Source organism: Engraulis encrasicolus, chromosome 18 (assembly GCF_034702125.1).
Source record: "Engraulis encrasicolus isolate BLACKSEA-1 chromosome 18, IST_EnEncr_1.0, whole genome shotgun sequence".
Classification (NCBI taxonomy): domain Eukaryota; kingdom Metazoa; phylum Chordata; class Actinopteri; order Clupeiformes; family Engraulidae; genus Engraulis; species Engraulis encrasicolus.
The window spans coordinates 31,750,284-31,767,294 of record NC_085874.1 but is presented as its reverse complement, the minus strand read 5'-3'; the positions used below and the strand labels follow the sequence as shown (position 1 = coordinate 31,767,294).

Below are 17,011 nucleotides of genomic sequence, written 5' to 3'. Positions count from 1 at the left end.
GCCATACTGCAACCGGATGAAAACACACCACGCCATACCGCAACCGGATGACAACACACCACACCATACCGCAACCGGATGAAATTACAACACTTCAACATACAAGCTATAGCCTTTCTTTGGCATCAAGCCAAAATGCTTCACCTATATATGCTTCGCCAATATATTCCGGATGTTTGTGAGAATGCTTGCATGACATGACATTTAAGTTAAGTTAAAGTTACCGTTCCCTTATTATTACAACCGCATGAGGTGCAATGTTCTGGCTTGTTTGACTAATGGAAGGTTTAAGAAAAGGACTACAGTAACAGTGGTTAGTTTTGTTTTGTGGCTACGTCTTTCATTTGAATATAGTGTAGGCCTACTGTATGTTAGAGACAAACACAGCATTGCTTGTGTATGTCTCACAATTTATTAAATACAGTTTAAACCCTAAGTTGAACGTGTTTATTTTCTGAATGAGATTCAACAATTGTAAAAAATAGTTTTTTTTCAAAATGAGAAAACAGTTCACAAATATCCTGTACACCATCAATTACAATAGCAGTTTTATCGCTCACAAAGTTTTGGTCTTTCAGACCTTCTTCAAGTAAGGTTTGGATTGACAAATAATGCAAAAATAATATCATCGCCAAATATTGGTTTGAGAGATTTAGCAACCCATATCAGTCATAGGATAAGATTGATGAAAAAAAATGACAATCGTTAAATAGTAATTATGGTACTGTGACACAATGTATGGAGGCGAGCAGGCTTCAACAAAAGCTTTGTACCATATGCCGTCACTGCACTAAACAACATCCCATAGTGTCCCCCTGCAGCTGACCCTCCTGGAGTGTATATAGTGTCTGTCATCATGTTGTGTTCTGCCTGTAAATGTCTGAGTGGGCATGTATCTAGTATGTGACTGTCATCAATGTCTAGTATATCAACTGTGTTTGGTGTTTTGATGTCTGTTATGAATGCCTTATGTATGCCTGCTGTAGGCTGTGACAAGACTGCTATGGTGGTGAGAACACATTTCCCCTTGGGGACAATAAAAGTATATCTATCTATCTATCTATCTATCTATCTATCTATCTATCTATCTATCTATCTATCTATCTATCTATCTATCTATCTGTCTATCTATCTATCTATCTATCTATCTATCTATTTATCTATCTATCTAAAGTGGTGGAAACCCGGTCCAGGTATGGCAGGTCCACACCTGATTTGTGAAGTGGAGGAGACGCGCTCACACTATCGCCTAATGATGAATGCAGTTATTAACTGGGTGCTGAATCTCACATAAAACTTAGATAAAGCAATGAAGCGAAGGACAGCACTCTTCAGATTTTTCTATTCTTTATTCGCCTACACGCTGAAGAAGGGCTCTGCTCGTAATAGGCAGCGGGCCAGAAATCCTATCTTGCAGGTTCGTCGGAGTGATCAGGTGGCAACTTGGTTTTTGCTGATATAAGTACTTGATAGTACATAAATCAATATTCCAGGTGTTGCCATCGTCAAAAGTTGCACATTGATTTAAAAAACAAAGGTTGAAATAGCGACATTTGGTAATGTGGGAATTTAATTAAAATTGGCCATTCAACAGGAAATGTGTCACCAACTCCTTTTGGAGTGCTTCACAAGTGTGAAACTTCCCAGATTACTGTGTATTATGCCTACCAACATTTCTCTGTGTGTGAAATGGCAGTTAGGCATAGCGCCACCATGTGGTAGGTGAATGAACTGCTTGAAATCACTGTAGCTACTGTGTATTTCATATTATGAAAAAAGGATGAAGTTAATGTGTATATTCTATTAAACATACTTTGTGAAAAGTTTTTTGATGTTGTAAAATAAGAAGATGGCATGGCAACAAAAGTACCACAGGTTAACAATTAATTTGAACTCAACATACATTGCTTGACATTACTGATAATTAGCCCTCTACTGCACACAATATGGCTACGCATTATTTTTTTTAGTTCATTTTTAGAAATTTTATTGATAAAATATATTTTATTTTATTTTTGATTATTTATCCTGTAGGCCCAATATTCTTATTTTTATTCAGTTTAAAATTGAACAAAACACGCAATTACCTCACGTAAAACAGAGGTGCACAGTGATGGAATGATCATTACTAGGTTTGTGTGTGTGTGCCCTAAATGTCATGTTAATGAGACTGGCTGCTTGGTGTGATGGTCATATTGCACATTTGGCACCCCGAGGGCCTGAGTTTGAAGCTGGACAAGCAAAGTTATCCCCATTTGCTGGTGTCAGAAGAGGGATTGCTTTTAGATACGCCATTGGAGACACCCCCACTGCATGTGAGCCATAATTCCGTGTATGTGACTACAAGGATAGGCTAATCTGTAGGACTCAGGCAGGGCTGGCCCGAGGCATAAGCAAACTATGCAGTGGCTTAGGGCCCCGTCACCAGCCCACCCTGGGCAGCAAAGTTCCAGGAAGAAATGAACTCTATACTATATTCCCCAGTCCAAAATTTCTTTCTGAGCCTCAATGGAAATGGGAGCAATTATGCTGTATATCGGGGGACACCTCAATGATGGTGGATACAACGTCCTTTTTCATGTACCACATTTAATTGTACAAACCCTACAATAAATGCAGAATATAACTAAAAGTAATAGTTTTGAAGTGAAACTAAGATATTCCTTTGTGATAAATGGCTTTCTGGGAAATTTTGCTCCAAATGGGCACATAATCTACACAGCCTGCCTACTGTATGTCCTCAGCTCCTAACCCTCACTTGTGCAAGTAAATGAAGCTTACAAAGCATCTGATGATGAGTAGGTGGTGGTAGGGGCCCCCAGACGAAATTTTGCTTAAGGCCTCATAAAGGCTTGGGCCGGCCCTGGACTCAGGACCCTAGTTATGAGTGAAGCCTAGAATAAATGAAGTATGGCGGGAGTTGCGTGCACAAAAGATGTGCTTCCCAAGCAGGAACGCAGAGTTGACTAACATCCTGTAGAAAGAGACTATAATATATAGAGACAACAGTTAGTGTGCTTTGACTTTATCAATTAGTCTGATTCTTTAGGTAGGCTCCTACCCAGTACCACTATTGTAGTACCCAGGTGGTCTGAGTTTGAAGCTGGATACAACAATTCTCCCCCATATTTAGAGGAATAATAAGCAGTAGTTAATACCCTATTCCCCTCCTCTACCATAACTCCCCCTCCTCTACATTTAGATGTTCATCACTGACATTGCTGTCCTACCTAACTTCAGATGAAATTTCTCTAGCATGCAGATCCTGATGCGCTCATCCATAAAGCATTATTACATTCATTTTGTTTGTCAAAATGTGTATAAATTATAAAATATCAGATATGTATAAGATATTTCCAATTTTAAAAAGTACTTTATAACATTTAGTTGTTGTCTTTACTGCATAAAATATATGTGATGATGTGGTTACACAACCACACACAAACAAAACAATAATAACAAAGTCACCCAAGAAAGTACCCCTTTATCGAACAACATTGCCTTGAGGCAACGCAAAGACAAAGTGTTCCAAACAATCACAAAGGGAAACCCTTTTTAAAACCTGATAAGAGTCTTCTATACAGCCTTGTGCGCATAAAATTATTTTTTATTTCATGATTTTATCATGTTTAGTTACACTAATAATGCAAAAGATCTTGTGTCCTTCGCACCCCAAGAGGAAGTCCCACCTTCAAATACTACAACATAGTGTCATCCAAACCACTCTAAATTGTTCTTTCATGTCTTTTCTAACATTCTGATTGGTTTTGATAATGTAAAGAGGCACACACTGGACATGAGGCTTTAAAAAACATTGTGTTGCCAGAGGGCAATGTTGTGCAGTAGAGGGTTAGAAGATTATGGCTTGTCATAACTATGAGCACAAAACAAGTAATCACCACGTCAGTTTTTGCATGTTGTCTTTACGTGACCCTTTGACACAAGAATGATAGACACAAGGTGGAATATCCAGTAATAGTGCGCCAACTATGGGTCAAAGGTCAATTTTGGTATCAATAGGCCTGCATACTGTCAATTGTATCAATGTGTCATCATTATTCCATGCAGAGCCCATTTTACCAAATAATCTTATAGCCGTGGTCTTTTTATTATAATTATTATTCATAATTATTCAATTGAGAAAATAGTAATTCAGATCTCTGCAGCAGTACAAGGGGCAACAGCAACTACTGTACGTCCACTACTGTGTCGGAACTCAAAGAAATTATAAGGATTAAACAAAAAACTTGGAAGTCACTTCTCTCAGTTGCACAGTTTGATCAGCTGAGTTATTTTTTCCTTTGTAGGGGAGTAGTACAATTGTTCTAACTAAGAATGTGTGGATGCGTGCGTGAAATGTTTGAATATGAATATAGGGTTTGTGACTCTAATGTGTGCATCCATATGCTAGATTACAAGGCATGAAACACATTGCAAACGTGTAAACTTTCACGTAGCAGTTAATAAAGTCCATAATTAATACTGGCAAGGGATATGAAAGTTTCAAAGAGGGCATGGCGTTCCAAATGTTCAATGGCGCCCGCATAGGGAGCCATGATGACGCGCACAGAATATCCTGCATCACAGTCATATTTTAGTATTTTCTTCCATCTTGAGTCTAGATTGTAATGTATATGCAATGCATGTTGTTCTATAATTCAACCAATCAACTGTCATGTTTGGAGAAAAACATGGCTTGAAGTAAAGAAATGGTCCAAAACTTCATGGAAAATGTTGTTACAAAGCAGTCTGTAAAATGTTATTACTGAACAGGAAGGAAAACTTTAAAACTCTGTTTCTACCCATAAATAAGCAAAAATTAATATAGCGCCCCTTGTGGTGGCCAAATGTGCAGGCTGACGCCGTGGCAACAGGCAGATTTGGATTCAGCACCCCCAAATTGATCAAGAAAACATGTTTTTAAGTTGCCACTAAACGGTCACAACGAAACTCATTTTCTAGATGAGCTATGATTCTTGGCCCACTGCCTATAACATTTGTAGGCGAATAAAGAAAGAAGCTGTCCTTCTCTTCATTCTCAGGCAGGCCCACACCCGACTCATTGCATGTTGACACTTTGACCACGCAACAATTTACGATGCCAAAGGTTCCCCCTTTGCGAAACATAATGACACAAAAGATAAAGGTGCCCCGCTTTCCATTGCACCATGAAGCAGAAAGTCACTACTCTGACAAGCATGTTTCAGTTAAGTTTAGCGAACGGTTTAGATCTGGAACACCTGACCTTTTGTTTTATGATGCGACGCAAAGTATTTGACTTTATAGTATATGGAGACTTGGGGGGCATATGGGCATATTTCATGTGCAGTCATGGGTAAGTGGATAGGGCGACAGACTTGTAGCCCAAAGGTTGCCAGTTCGACTCCCGAACTGTCAGGTTTGTGAGGGCACTAATTAACCAGTGCTCTTCCCCATCTTCCTCCATGACTGAGGTACCCTGAGCATGGTACCGTTCCGCCGCACTGCACCCTTTCGGGCGCCATTGGGGGCTGCCCCTGTGCTCTGGTGAGGCATAAACGCAATTTTGCAGTGTGTACTTGTGTGCTGTGGACTGATGTGTCATAATGGCAATGGGAGTTGGAGTTTCCAAGTTGGGCTTCCACTTTTCATATACATTTGGTGTCATGTATTGAAGTACTGGGTGTGAGATTGTGTGTCTTGGCCTGAATCTGAGTTCCCAAAGCGTGCAATAATTATATTATATTATATTATATTATATTATATTATATAATATTATATTATATTATATTATATTATATTATTTGGAAGTATTCTGTGTGAGACTGTGTTGCCCTGTATCTGAGAGTGGAGTTGGAGATGAGCAAGACTCACACACTTACCGCTTCAGCAGGTGGGCTTCAGAGGGGAACACAGCATCTTCCTCCTGCACACGCACACGCACACGCACACACACACACACACACACACACACACACACACACACACACACACACACACACACACACACACACACACGCACACCAAGGACAGGAGAAAGGAGAGGACATTGTTTTAATGCCTGAATCACAGCTGCAGTTGCTCGTGGCAGCGTCACAATACCATACCTTCACTGTTTAACGTCCTTGAACATAACTTAACATTTCAACAAGATTTCACATAGTATTTGAACAAAGTCTCTCTGACTCCCTCGTTCTATCTTCTCTCTCTGTCGCCTACTACTCCCTCTGTCTTTTTCTCCATACTGTACCCTCACTCTTTTTCCTCTGCAAGCAAATGACGTGCCTCTTTCCCTCTCCAGTCCTGCTTTCTGTGATCTCTCTCTCTCTCTCTCTCTCTCTCTCTCTCTCTCTCTCTCTCTCTCTCTCTCTCCCTCTCTCTCTCCTGCTTGATCTGTGGCAGGGATTCCTGGGAGGGGCAACCCACATGAAATGACTGTATCACCCCGCTGGCTCCGACAATGTGCAGATCGCTGCTCTGCTCAGCCAACATTTAATTTCATTGTTTTCAATACAACTGCCCACACTGGCGCCAATCATTACGTGTATGTACAGTTAACCTCCTAATGCGCACCCTTCCGCCAATTGGAACGCTTCAATATTGGTTTAAAAAACATGACTACCATAGAATTACACTACGATGACGTGACACAGGGCCCTTACTAATAAGTTACAAAACGACACTGTCATTGGTTGCCATCTTAATAACAAACTTATAACAGGGGCCATGTCTTAACACATTAAAGTACATTTCGTCTGAACCGCTCTTTACAGCCCCGTGTTTAACTCACAGGATACTCTGCTATGCTTGCTCTGCTGCATAAAAGGCGCTGCCAGTGTGTGGGGAAATGTTCAACATTTTCAAAAGCACCCCTCAATGCTACCGGAATTAGTACAGATTAAGACACGGCGTTATAGATTTGCTGTTACCAGAATGGCAATGACCAAGTCGTAGTGCATTACTATCCCCTGCGTTATGTCATAGCATTGTAGTACTATGGTAGTTACGTTTTCAATGACTATTAACGGCGTGCATTAAGGCCGGGGCTACCCATCCCACCTCACGGAAGAAAATATATTTGCCTGCCGAGTTGATCTCGTACAAGCAGAGCACAGCAAGACAATCCTCTTATCACACAACGCAAGTTTGTTTTTTTGCTCGTTTGAATCATTGGGGTGGGTTAGAAATTGTTGCGGAGGGTTAATCACTGCTGCTGATTGGGCAAAGTGTGCCGTCGAGGATATTTGAACAACAATTGGTTCGTTCCCATCCACAGCCCTCAGCTCTCGGAACTGTGCAGTGTGCAGACACAGACACACACATACAGTGCAGTGGAAATCTAGCTATAATCCACATATCGATACACAGCCCAAGAAAGACAACCCACCCTACTTGATGAAGTAATCCTTCCTAACTCACTCTAATAGCAGCACACACATTCAATTTGCAATTTTATCCAATATATTTCTCGTTTTCGGTGTCTATGGATGAAAGCGCTCCTGCCTGTTATGACGTACACCCTCTGTGTGAGGTGACACATTGCCCGTTTTGTAAGTGCATTACTCCCTCAGTGACTACTGTGCTGAAGCAAAACATTAGACAGAAAAATATCTAGACACACAAAGCAATACTACAAAACAGAAACGGTGATCTGCCACTACTACACCCATTTTTTAGCCTAAACAAAACAAACAGGCTAGATGCAAGCAGAGAAATGCCAAGAAAATGGCACTCTCAATCAAACCTCAATGGCCCAAATCACGTCGTTACAACAAACCGTGCATGGCTACATGGCTGCTGTGCCCTTGCTTTACTGTGTAAAACAGCTGTGGTGACAACCCCTGTCTGATTATTCTACTCTGCCATCAATTAAGAGGACTGTCTTCATCAACCCTGACGAAGCATAGCCTGCTGCTGGTATGGAGGAGGTGCCCTGGGCAGACTCTGGTGGAAAAGAATGGTTGCTCTGTCTGTCTTGGAGCCTACTACTGTACGGGGTCCTGCTAGTTGGATATGAGGCAGGCAGTGTGTGGGTGGGGCACGGCACACCAGATTATCTGCCATACCCATCCCGCTGATGAATGTCTGTGCAGAAATTGGTACTTAATATTGCGCTGTGGCTCACCCCCACCCCACCCCACCCCACCCTGTGTGGAAATACATAACACGTACGACGTAGGCTATATACACACACACAGTTCGGTAAGCTTCTTAAGCCACCTCTATTCATCAATTCTCTGAGCCCTGCAAGGATTTTGTTTGTGTTGTTTTTGTTTTGTGGTTTTGTGCACAGGGGGGTTGGGTCGCTGGCGGGTGTTTACAAAAGCATCACAAAACAGCCATGTCTGAGTCTTCTGTATTAGGACACTCGTCATCAGGGGTCAAGTTTTTATTCTCATCGCCGTCCTCCGTAGGCCTACATTTTTTTTAACCCACAACACCCGAGTTAAGTGCTAACACAAATTGTTTTTTTTGTTTGTTTTGTTTTTTTTTTTTTTTTTTTTGGGGGGGGGGGGTTGCATAAAAGAATTCCATTTCGTTAGCGTTTCGTTACAACTAGTTTTTCTCTAACCAATCCTTATTCCCACAGCAGTCTACTGTACTTTCTATTGTGTTTTCCTCGCATGCCTTTCTGCCTCATGTCGACCGTCCAAATTGACAGTAGACGACTTTTTTTCATTGTCTCGTGCAATGGAACAGGTGGAAGGACGCGCGCCTCCTCGTTGATGGGGCAGCTGGCAGTGTTAGCAGGTGTTATCCAGCCGGGCCCCTTACCTCTCCCCTTGGCCAGTTGATGTAATTGCCTTCTTCGGCTTCTACGTATAGAGCTCTATCACACAAATTGACACCTGTCACCCATGGCGGCTTGCCACTCTCTGGATTGCTTCGCAAAATGCACCAGTTCAGTCACGTTATTGTAAAAAAAAATGCAGCTACTTAACGTTCACAACCATTACCATAGCCGGCTTAAAATGAGATTCAAGAAACACGGGACTATTTTCAAACATCTTACTAAAGTTTCTATTCCGGGTTGAGAGACTACCACACACCATGATATTAGTGTTATCTTTAGAACAATTGTCACCAAATGCCAGCAGGTTTTAAAGCAGCTGCTGTGTTAACTTGCATCAGATGAATGTCTTTCTGACATGGCTTTGGCGAGTAATCGACAGAGTGAAGTATGAAACAAACCTGCGAGTTTATTTTTTTTATAATACTGTAATAATCAAGAATGCTACACACACAGCAGAATTTTCGCCAAGCTTAGCGTTTGTGTATTTGAGGACATAAACGCGACATCTGGTCCTGCTGCTGCAGACACAGTCAGACACGACGAGGGTGCACACTCTGCCAGGAGTTGGACCGCATATCCCTTGGACACTCTACCCAGTTTTTTACAACGGAACCGAATATCCATTTACATTTGGGCACAGAATCAATTGTTATAGCATGTAAACACATTTCCATAATTAGGCGGTGGGTGGCGAATGTTAACTAAAAGGCTGCAACCAGCTAGCTTGGCTTTTGCTTTGCTAGCAGCCTGTCAGAGTTTGTACTAGCTTGCCTGATGGTTAGCACGCAGCATACAGTGAATTCGTTCAAAACCCCGTTAGCAAATCGTGTGCAAGTTCTGCTGAAAAACACAAGCATGGGATCACAAAACAGTGGTTATGAGCGATGCCATTTCAATCATTCTATTTCCACCCATGTTAACTAAGCATGCGTGTTTGCATTAAGATTAACATCACACTATTGACCTATTGGGCTGCATTTACATACATTTTCTCTCCTTGGTGGTCAGTTATTATGTCAACAAGGGTCAGCGCTGCTGTCACTGACGAAACAATAAATTAATAGGGCCTACCTACAGATAAATAACAGGCTCAAAGTCCAAGGTGGGATGGATAGTGGAGTTAGATGCATGTTCATTCTTGGTCACAAGTATTATGCGTCTATCAGTTCAGACTGTCTTGCACTACGACGGTTTATTCTCGTCAGTTCCAATTAATCTTATGCCGGACAGTCTGCGACGCTGCTCAGTCTGCACTGATTAACTGTCACACACACACACACACACACACACATTGCATAGAATGACAAAGAAATAACATTTTCCCCCTTACGGCAATTGGAGATCACGGGTAAATCCGACGTGGGAGTGATGCTCACTGAAGCTGGGCCGGGATTTTCCCCCTCTCTCTTCCAGCTGCTGGTTCAGTCTTTATCCCCTAACGTGCCCGCGCCCGGGTATCACTCGCCCTCTCCAGTGGCTAGCGGCTCGCTGCGGTCGGCAAAGAAACTCCTCGGCAAATGAATGACAGGGCCGTCAGCGTGTGAGTCATCGAGATTCTCCTCCCCTGCCTCGTCTCTCTCCCCTGAAGTGCCGAATGTGAATCTGGACCATGACAACGAACGACCGGTCTCCTACCGTCTCCTCCTACTTGAGAGCGCTTTTTCAGGCGGCAATGGCCGCGTTCGAGAGAGACAACATGGCACCTAATAGTAGTTAGGTGTGCAAACAGTGACCTCCTTGGTTGTGAGGGAGCCGCGCAGTAGCAGTCCCGGGCCGTGTTATACTTCAACTTAATACGGGAGGATTCGTGCACATCTGTATTTAAAATGTAACATTTAGGGAATTCAATGTAGACTAGTTGAAACTGAAACGACGCATCTCATGACCGCTCTCGCTCACTGTGTGGGACTGTGTGTGTGTGTGTGTGCTCCAGCGCCCGCGCTTAGAACTATCTGTTTATCAGCGAAGTGGGCAGTGGTAGCCATAGCCTACCACAGACAAATTTTCACACACAGGAAGGATGTATGCGATTAGGCCTAGAAATGTCTGAAATGTGAGATACAATAACTGATTTCAGAGTAGGCCTAAATAACTTAATGTGGTTTAAGTCACAGGGATTTTTTTTATTAACCACATAAAAATCCTGCATAATAATATGCCTATGATTTATTTTGCATTTCTGTAGGCCTACGCCTAATAGGCCTGAAGCTGTGACTAAAAGCACCCTTTAAGTTTGTCATTTTTCACTGGCAAATCCAAACTGAAGATAACGTGTATGGGTTATTACAGCTTTTAAAAATTTAGGCTAATTGTTTAGGCTATCTTTGGAACAAACTATCCTAACTAGGCCTTTAAGTAAGGCCTAAAGCATGCTGAACATCAGCATTATTGGTGGTCTTGTTTTTTCATAGAACAGATGTAGTCAGGGGTTCGTTTTACCATATTTGTACAAATATAAACTGTATGTTACATTATGTCTCTTCAATCCCTCAGGCCTGACATAATACATTGCGGAGGATTTCCTTGCAGCTTAGGCAGCGAGTCAGCAACTCACCTGCTATATTGTTTTTGTAAAGTCCTGCACAGTATATAAAAAAAAAAAAGGCAGTGTTAAATCAGCATACAGAACAGCCTAGGATCAAATATATTCTAGAAAATGCTAAATGAACTCTCTAAGTGTTGAAACGGGAAAAAAAATACAGAGTAAAAAGTTCTTGAGCAGCAGTGAGTTCAAACAAGCTGTAACTTGAGCACCTTCTTTCATTTGCATGCGTGCCAATCTGGTCAGAGAGCATGACCTTGTATGACAGCATGACCTTGTGTGTTGTACAGTTGGTATATTGAAGGAACACCACACAGTAAAAAAAAAAAAACAACAACCGCTAGTGTCAATATAACTTGTAGCCTCATAATGCACACCATTTCACCAGTGGAAAGCTGTAATAGTCATTGAAAAGGTGTAACTACCATATTACCATTACTATGACATTAGCCTACACAGGGCCTGTAGTAGTAGGCTACATTATAACTTGGTCATTGCCATTCTGGTAATAGCACATTCATCACAGGGGGCATGTCTTAACTGGTTAACGAGTGAAAAATGTGTTCGTTTTAGGCCTACACTTTAGTCAGTGCAACAATTTCAGTTAATTCTATTCAATTTTGATTCCACCGTTAAAGTAGTTTGACTTTCTTCAGAGTTGTAAATCTATCTGGATTTATATTTACAGTGCTTTTGCTATCGAGCTGTTATTGGCTGGTTTGCCTTGATGTTTTCTTGTAGTCTGTTGGCAGTTGGTCAAATCCTCCTGCTCTTGCTCCTTTGTGGGTTTTAGAGAAAGGAATGGCAGCCAGCTATGTCAGATGCCTGGGTCCTAGTGCAGAGGCTGACTTTCCATTATAGGCAAACCTAGGCAATTGCCTGGGGCCCCGACCAAATCTGTCCTCAATAGGGGCCCCAACTGTCACACCAGTCATAGTAAACACAAAAAGTTGTCTTGATCTTAATTTGTCATGTAAAGTAACCAAAGATATATATGTGACAACACACTAAAATAGCACCGAAACACAGAGTTTTTATATGTCTACATAATGATTTTTGAGGGCCCCACTCTTATATTTCGCCTAGGGCCCCAAAATGGCTAGATCCACCCCTGTCCTGGTGGGTGTCTGGCTGTCAATGTGTGACACGTTTTTTATTAGCATTACCATAATTTGTTTATTTATTTCTTCCAAAAACTGTGAGAAAACACATACAGGGTCCCTACCGCGCGTCCTTATGTTTAGTCGTGCGGTGGGAATTACAATATTGAGACATGGCACAAGGCCATTTTAATCATCAAAAACACTGACCAACTCAGCACCAAGAAGATGTGAAATGAATATTCAAGTACACGGTGGGAAAAAAAACAGGATGTCAAAATTCCAGAGTAAACATTTATAACCACTGCCCGAGTTGCCACTGCCCCCCTACAATGAAAATGGTCAAAAATCATCCCCCCTCAATGAAGGCTATACAGTACATTCACATATTGCGTTAAAATTGCACTTTTAACAGCTGTATTTTGATTTTTTTTTTTTCTCAGGGGACAAACCCCCAATAATCATAATCCGTCTCTGACCATCCCCCCTGGTTTGAACTCGACCACTGTTTAGAAATCCAGCGAGAGTGTTTACAGTGTGGAGAGTCACATCACCCCAACAGTGGAGCCAAAAGTCAATGAAGAGTTGTGCAGGTGGCAAGTATAGGCTAATCATGGCAACCCTATAGCGAGATGACTTTAAATTTTCACATTCCATTGTTTATATCCACACAATAGAATTGACTCTGACTATTTCACACTAACCACAGAGTAAAATTTACACTTATATTTTTGAGTGGGACCAAATGGGGTTCATTTCAACTCGTAGCCCCTTAATGCACGCTGCACCTCCTGTGGCACGCTGTAATAGATATTGAAAGTTAACTACTATAGTACTACAATACTATGACAGTGCGCAGGGCCTTTAGTAATACATTACCACTTGGTCATTGCCATTCTGGTAACAACTAATTTACAATGCCGTGTCTTAAGGGGTTAAAGAGTTACGGTATATTGACAGGGTCAAGGTCACAGGAAGTAATGAAATCTTGTAAAATTGCACTGGACTTTGGACGGGATGGGACTTCAATGTACGTCTGTCCACCTGTCTCTTATACTGTATACTGCAATTAAATGTGTGTGTGTGTGTGTGTGTGTGTGTGTGTGTGTGTGTGTGTGTGTGTGTGTGTGTGTGTGTGTGTGTGTGTGTGTGTGTGTGTGTGTGTGTGTGTGTGTGTGTGTGTGTGTGTGTCACTTGCCACCTTGGGCTTCGTGCATCTGTCCCTTGGGTTGGCCTGGGTCACTTGCATATGTCCCGCAATTGGCCACCTTGATCTGCAATTGGACAATTACGTACATACAGTACACCTGTCCATTGGCAGCCTTGGGATTGGACGTGTCATTGACGTTTATACATCTGTCCATTGGCAGCCTTGGGATTGGACGTGTCATTGACGTTCATGCATCTGTCCATTGGCAACCTTGGGTTGACCTGAGTCACTTATCTGTTTCTCATTGGCCACATTGAGATTGAGATTGGCCACTTATACCTCAGTCCCTTATGGGACACCTTGGACGGGATGGGCCCCACACGTTAAGTGTGACTGAGTCACCAGGGCCCCATGTATATAGGGGGCCCACACAGTGTCTTATTTATCAACATAATCTCCAAAAATTCCGTGCTCCTGGACACGGATGTTAAGGACACAAAATCCGTGTCCAGGAGCACGGATTTTGCCAAAATTCCGTGCTCCTGGACACGGAATTGTTTTCCTTGATTTCCTTGGCAAAATCCGTGCTCCTGACACAGATTTTGTGTCCTTAACATCCGTGTCCAGGAGCACAGAATTTTTGGAGATCAGGCTGTATTTATGTACTGTAGATAGCCTACCCATATTGCTGGGGGGGTGGTGGAGGTGGGGGCATTGGAACTGATTCTACATAGAGCCCACAATTGGCTGCTACGACCCTGGATGGGCCACATAGTAACACACACATCTGTCCATGGCTGCCTCGGGATGGGACAGGCCACTTCCGTCAGTCCCCTTAAGGGCTACCTTGGAGGGGATGGGCCACATACACATCTGTCCATGGCTGCCTCGGGATGGGACAGGCCACTTCCGTCAGTCCCCTTAAGGGCTACCTTGGAGGGGATGGGCCACATACACATCTGTCCAAGGCTGCCTGGGGATGGGACAGGCCACTTCCGTCAGTCCCCTTAAGGGCTACCTTGGAGGGGATGGGCCACATACACATCTGTCCATGGCTGCCTCGGGATGGGACAGGCCACTTCCGTCAGTCCCCTTAAGGGCTACCTTGGAGGGGATGGGCCACATACACATCTGTCCAAGGCTGCCTGGGGATGGGACAGGCCACTTCCGTCAGTCCCCTTAAGGGCTACCTTGGAGGGGATGGGCCACATACACATCTGTCCATGGCTGCCTCGGGATGGGACAGGCCACTTCCGTCAGTCCCCTTAAGGGCTACCTTGGAGGGGATGGGCCACATACACATCTGTCCATGGCTGCCTCGGGATGGGACAGGCCACTTCCGTCAGTCCCCTTAAGGGCTACCTTGGAGGGGATGGGCCACATACACATCTGTCCATGGCTGCCTCGGGATGGGACAGGCCACTTCCGTCAGTCCCCTTAAGGGCTACCTTGGAGGGGATGGGCCACATACACATCTGTCCAAGGCTGCCTGGGGATGGTGAAAGGCCATTTATATACATCTGCCCCTGCTAAGGGCCACCTTGGACAGATGCTGGGGGGAAATGAGTTCTCAGACATCCGCACACCATTATGAAGCAACTCAGTAGCCCCGCCAGCTGTACACCCAGACAGCAGGTGTGTGTGTGCGTGCGTGTGTGTGCGTGTGTGTGTGTGTGTGTGTGTGTGTGTGTGTGTGTGTGTGTGTGTGTGTGTGTGTGTGTGTGTGTGTGTGTGTGTGTGTGTGTGTGTGTGTGTGTGTGTGTGTGTGTGTGTGTGTGTGTGCGTGCGTGTTTGTGATGAGTTCTCCTTGGTCCAGAGCTCGTTTGGGCCGACCGCTGTGTCGGATGTCATCAACCCCAGCAACAGTGAATACTCAAAACGCCTACACACACACACACACACACACACACACACACACACACACACACACACACACACACACACACACACACACACACACACACACACACACACACACACACACACACACACACACACACACACAACCTTTCCACCTCAGTACCTCTCTCTCTCTCTCTGTCTGTCTCTCTGTCTCTCTGTCTCTCTGTCTCTCTCTCTCTCTCTCTCTCTCTCTCTCTCTCTCTCTCTCTCTCTCTCTCTCTCTCTCTGTCTCTCCCTCCCCCTCTCTCTCTCTCTCCCTCTCTCCCTCCCCCACATAGCAAACTCATTAAACCCCTGTTACCCAACACCTCCCACAGTCCCCGAACAGATGGATAGAAGCGCTCATATTCTTGGAAGTCGGAGAGAGAGAGAGAGAGAGAGAGAGAGAGAGAGAGAGAGAGAGAGAGAGAGAGAGAGAGAGAGAGAGAGAGAGAGAGAGTGGGTTGGGGCGTTAAGGAGCGTGAGCGTGACAGAGGGTGAGAGGGTGAAGAAACTGAGCAAGAGAGAGTGACAGGAAGAGAAAAAGAGAAAGATGGACAGAAGAAGGAGGAGTGACAGAGGAAGGGGGGAGTGATGGAATAAAAAATTGGACAGAGGAGTGGTGGATAACAAATAGTAAGGGTTGCAAGGTAGGGGAGGAGGTGGAGGAAGGAGTGTTTGCGCTAGCTGCAGAATTTTATTAAAAGTGGACACGGACACGCGTGCGCAGACACACACACACACACGCACACAGACACACACACACACACACACACACACACACACACACACACACACACACACACTTGCCAACATGCCGACTATGTAATTAGACTGCTTCCTGCAGGCCGGAACGGAACGGAGCGTGCCGCTGTTGCCGCCTCGGCGACCAGATTGCCAGCGGTCGTCAGGGGCGATAGGATAGCAACCGGACGCACCAGTCGCTCGTCTACATAGCCACGGAGCAGCACGTCACCTAGCTCACCTTGTCACCTCTCTGACACGCTCAAGGCCACAGGAATATGCTGCCTGTCTCTGCCTATGTGCAATAAAGAAAATTATATTCTGCTTACAGTACAAAGTGATTTGAAGGAAAATGAGAAATTGGCTCCTCTTGAGGGTCATAGTCCAAGCGGGGTTGGTAATGAGCTTCTCAATGGATGCAAGGCCCAAATTAAAAGTGCTTCTGAAGGATGCTTGAAGCCTTGGTTCCAATTGGAGAAATGGACTCCCCATCCTTTAGTTCACCCTCTAAAACCAAGAGTGGGAAACCCTTTCATTTGAGGGGCCACTTCAAATTTGATAAAGTCCTCCAAGGGCTGTACTATGAACACAAACTAGAATTTCCCCCTACACTTTAGACCAGGGGTGGGCAATTATTTTGGCCCAAGGGCCGCATTGGGTTTAGAAAGTCAACCAAAGGGCCGGATGTCGTAGGCAACTTGCCGGTGCCAATAATAAGAAATGGTTTACGCCAACATAATTACACCATTGTCAGTTATACCATTCCTGCTAATTGTATCTAGATGTGGACCTAAGTAAGCTTAGGTTTCCAAGACCTTTCT

General features: G+C 43.8%; 1 protein-coding gene across 1 annotated transcript in view; it reads right to left on the bottom strand.

Moving 5' to 3' along the window:
• The window catches only part of LOC134468208 (1-phosphatidylinositol 4,5-bisphosphate phosphodiesterase beta-4-like), a 92,914-nt gene extending 82,249 nt beyond the window's left edge, over window positions 1–10,665 (bottom strand). The window contains exons 1-2 of the mRNA XM_063222149.1: window positions 10,104–10,665; window positions 5,862–5,905 (exon numbers count right to left, since the gene is read on the bottom strand). The gene's annotated coding sequence lies outside the window, so the exon portion shown is untranslated. The remainder of the gene's footprint in view (window positions 1–5,861; window positions 5,906–10,103) is intronic.
• Between the last annotated feature and the right edge of the window lie 6,346 nt (window positions 10,666–17,011).